This window comes from Anas acuta, chromosome Z (assembly GCF_963932015.1).
Source record: "Anas acuta chromosome Z, bAnaAcu1.1, whole genome shotgun sequence".
NCBI lineage: Eukaryota > Metazoa > Chordata > Aves > Anseriformes > Anatidae > Anas > Anas acuta.
In genome coordinates, this window is record NC_089017.1 from 13,585,442 (window position 1) to 13,590,387 (window position 4,946).

Consider the following 4,946-nt stretch of genomic DNA (forward strand, 5'->3'; position numbering starts at 1 on the left):
CTTGGTACCTGGCTGTGGGAGGAGAGAAGCAGCAGCCTGGCACGCAGGTCGTCAGCTATAGCAATGTGGACGTTGGAGGTGATGTGGGGAACACATGGGGACAAAGATCAGGGAAAGGCTAGGGCAGAAAGCCTGTTCCTCCAGTCCCTCGTTATACCTTGGGCTTCTAAAGTGTCCTGGCCTTTTGCTGTCACCAGTGAGCCATAATAAGCAGATGCAAAATGGGTAACTTAAGTTCTTTTGGTGTTGAGGATGGCAACAGCTTGTTTTTCTCATTGTAAATTACATACAGATAACTTCATTTGTGTAGTGGTCAAAGCTCTGATATGATGGTTGAAAAGTTTTGGCTGTTGATAAATTCTGATAATCTGGGGACTGAAGGATTGTGCTGGAATTCTGAGTATCCATACCACTCTTTATGTTCTAACTAGTTTTAGGAGTCTACACACAACAAAGTTAAATAACAAACAATGCTAAGTTTGAAAAATGATTTAAAAAAAAATAAAAATTACAGTTGCCTGTGTAACTAGTATATCAAGGCACACCTTGATACACCATCACAGGAATGTTTTTCCATCACTTTCCTGCCTGTTTTGAGTGCACAGCATATACAGAGGTCTCCTGGTCAGTGAAGGTCTGTCAGAGAGGGTGTTGTCTGTATCATTCTTACCTTTGTTGCAGCATTAATTGTACTATGTGCAGTGAGATAGAAAGGTAAGGGTCTCCTTCAGCCTGCAGAGAGGTGCTCAGAGAGCTAGACTCCATCCCTGCCTGCACCTGTTGTATCCAACGTAAACTGCAAAAATCATGTGAAATACCAATTTTTGTGTAGGTTTGAGATTAAAGCTAAAACCTCAAAAAAGTGCTCAGCATTCACAGTTTTCACTGCAGGTTGTGGACATTCTGCTTTGAATAGAGAACATGCTACAAAATGCACAGCTCAAGGATTTGTTCTCTAAGCAGAGCACCACAAGTTAGAAGACACTTCTACTCTATCAGCTGCAAAAGGGAAAAGTAAACCCAATTCATTTTTCTGGAATGTTGCTAACAAGTTCCTTGAAATAGTTTTTAGACACTGCATTATTAAGTAAAAAAAAAAATAAATTAAAAAAAAATCAAAACCTCATAAGGAAATTAATACTCCGTCTTCAGAATGAGGTGTGAGTATTATTTGGGATTAAATAAGCCTCTAGAGGAAGCTCACTCAGTTACTATTCATACAGTGAACTGAAAGGAAGGCTTTACCAGGAAAATCTTGTGTGACTGTGTCATTGCAGCACAATTTTGATGCATATCCACAGGAAAGCTGAATTGAGTGGCATGGGTTACCTTGCTTCTGTCATTGCCTTGTTTTTGAGATACTGCTTTTGTAGCTTCAGTAATTTCTAACACAATCCAGTATAGTAAGTATTATACACAAGAACATAAACGGGGTAATATGTGTAATAAATACAAGTAGTTTAGGTTTACTGTATTTGGGACTTAGGCAGTTGGCAGCAGAGCTCAGGCATGCATGACATTAACACAGAAGACTTTTGGATACAATAAAAACCTCTGATTTAAAACTTAAAAGGCATTCTTATCCAGACTGTCTGATAGCTGTGCTGCTTTGCAACCCCATTTAAAGCTAAGCACTTAGCATGGTTCCATTTTGAAATCCAGGGGAACTTTTTTTCTGCTTGACTCCACTGGGAAGAATATCAGGCTCTCCCTGTCGACACAGGGCAGTTTTCGTCTCCTGTGCTAAGGTACAATTCAATCTAAGCCAAAGATTTTAAAGTTCCTTGTTATAAAGCTCTTTCACATAATTTTAATAAAAATCTGTGGCTGTTTTAGGATATATGAAATTATAATTTGAAATAAGGAATCTGAAGGAACAAGGGTTTTGTTTGTTTTTTTTTTTTGTTCCCCTTCTTTCCCCCCTCCTGTCCCCTTGTAGTTTAAAAAAAAAGCATTTCGAAGGAGCAGGAAAACATCCTCTGTCAGAAGACAAAATCAGGAATTTTTAATTTGATCTTTTTTCTTTTTTTGATCTGTATGATTGACCCTAACAGCTAGGATTTTATTGATAGAATAACTGCAGGTGAGTACACACAAAAAGTTAAAGAGGGGAGGTAGTATAAACTTCTATTTGTAGTAAGTACTTCTCACAGTTCGTATTGATTCACTCCATGCTGTTTTTTAAGATTCTTATTTTCAGGAGGGGGAAAAAAGGCAAGAATAAGATCTCTTACTAAAAATCTTTTTTTGTGAGGGAGGGAGGAGGGGGATTGTCTACCAGTAAGAGTTGTAGGAGGTGGTTCTATTCCTTCTCTGACCTTGAGGAGCTCTCAGCTGTCTCAGGAGGGCATCTTGGGGATGCAAGCAAAACAGCTTGTTGTTCAGCATCCATAAGGTGAGCTGCACCAGAGGCAACCTGTCTGCTGCCAGTGTGTTGCACCAGTTGGGTGCTGTGTCCGTGTGTAGCTACTGGATTCAGGCAAACAAGACTGAAAGATGGCTAGACACTAACAAAAGCCTGACTACAAGCTCAAGTGCCTTCTTTAGCAGAGTCTTAAATTTCAAAAATATAGCATATGCCTTATTATTGTTTATTTATTTATGTCCCCCACTAGTTGAGATGGCACAGGTTGAACCCTGAATAAAGCAGTGGCTTATGCATCCACCTGCACTGTTTGCACTGGGGCTGTTGCCCTGGCTCTGCTTGTCTCCCCTTCCAGGTGGATGTGGTTTTCCCGGCTTAACTGTCCATAGCATGGAGGGATGAAGAAGCACACCAGAGTTCACAAATCGATTACTCACACTTTGAAACACAGCTAAAGAATGCATCTGGCCAACAGGGTTGAGCAACATGCATCCCGTGCCTAGGGGTGGGGAGGGAAGCTCACAGTGGTAACCAGATAAAGGGCAGCCTCTGCATCCGGGAGCATTGCTCTCAGGACTCCGCTGGCCAAAAAAGGCTGGAACTTGTTAGGGCAGGAGGACAGGAAGGAGGAAGCGATTTTCTCTTCCCATGCAGCCCAAGTAGGCAGCAGGCTGGGGAGCAATGCGCTGATGGACAGGGAGAGGAGCTGCAGGATGCTGCGGGTTTCCGTCTAGGCCGCACTGAGACCACGAGTGCCCACCCAAAGGATGAAGCTTCCTTCAGAAAGCAGTTGTGGCCACTTTCTCTTTAAAATCTATTACTGAATAACCACTTGGTGTAAAATACAAGAGCGGCCCTGGGAGCAGGAACTCCTGGTGGTACATGCTTGGGGCGATGGGCCTCTGGGTCAGGCTCTCAACAACCAGCCTCCCTTTGCACTCTTCTCTGCACTGGGAGGCAACGAGGGAATGAAGAGCCCTGGCCAGCTCTTCAGTCACAGATATTGCTGCTGAAGGTGCCCACCTGACAGAGAGGACACCAGACTGCGTCCCAAGGTTATAAAAGCATTCATCTGAAGCCATAAAGGAGGGATGTAGGCTCCCAGAGGGGCAGTGCTGGCCACGACCACCATGCTCAGTCCTTCGTGGGCTGCTTCTAGGTGTCCTTTTTCTTGTCTTCTTTGGGACTGTGAATGCAAAATGTTTTTGGAAGCCAAGTCGCCTGACACAGGGGTCCTCTCCTCAAGCTAGGTACCCCACGTTAGGCTTAAAAATCTGCATTCTTTATGGGATCTGGCCCTAACGAGTTGTCTACTTGGAGGCTCAGGAAAATTTGTCCATATTAGATCTAAAGTAGATTAGCTAAACCTTATTAAAGCCTTGTGTTCATGTTTTCATTCAGAATTAATGTTATTTCCATTTGGCTTAATTTACTCAGCTAATGAATTAAAGCAAATTAAGTGTAATTCAATTCTGAACAAGAATGTCCATAGCTCCAATAACCTAAATTCACATCCCTAGTTGACAACAGCATACTGAAAATTCCTGCATAGAAAAGCCCCAGATAGTTCACCATATATTCCGGGATTTTTGCAAAATCTGAGTGCCTTTTCTAGACTGGGGTCACAGGCTAACCTCTTTCTAAACACCACTTCCTCACATGAAAGGTATGTCCTGCATTCTGCCCTTCCCACCACCACGCCACGCTTCTGCTAATGCCCTGCTGGACTGCATTCCCACAGAGCTGTCACCATCCCCGCAAAACCTGTGGTCTGTGGCTCTTGGCAAAGTGGGCTGTGAGTGTGGGCAGAGGTGACTTAAATTTTTCCTAATTATTGGTGCACTGGTGATGTTCTGTCTGTAGCAACTCTGTTTTTGTATAAATTTACCTTATAAACATCTCTTCTGCATTCACATTTTTTACTCCAGTTTGGCATGTAACATTCTAAATTGGAACTTACATTAAGTGTTCGTGAAACCTTTTTTTCAAGCTTTTACGTGTCGGATACTATTTTGTGTCTTGTGTATAACTGTCATTGAGATGTTGTTTCAGTGGTGAATCTGAAATCTTTCTGAGTTTATTTTTAATTCCTGCTCAGTGATTGGCAATTTGAAAGCATTTTATTTAATTAGCAGAATCTAATTGCATTTTGATTAGCAGAACCTAATTTCTATCACTAAGAAGGGAGATAACCCAGTTTATATATATATATATATATATATATATATTATTATTTTATTTTTTTCCCCATCTCAAGGTCCTAACGAACAGCAAGCACCCTAGACCAGAGGTGTGTCCTGGATTGCAGGGCAGTGATGCATCAAAGCCAACGCACAGGAGTGAGCTGCAGAACTTGAATGTTTGGGACTACATTCAAGGAGGCAATTAGGCACCTAATTCCCAAATTATGTGCTTCAAAAACCTTCATCAGCCCATGCTGTCTTGGAAGCACCTAATCCTTAACCATTCACCTTTTCAAGGCTGAAGTACTTCGGGCTGATGCAGGTGCACTGCGTACCTCCTTGAATGTTGCTCAGACCTTTGTATGGCCAAACAGCTCATTGCTTAGTGTGAGACTCAC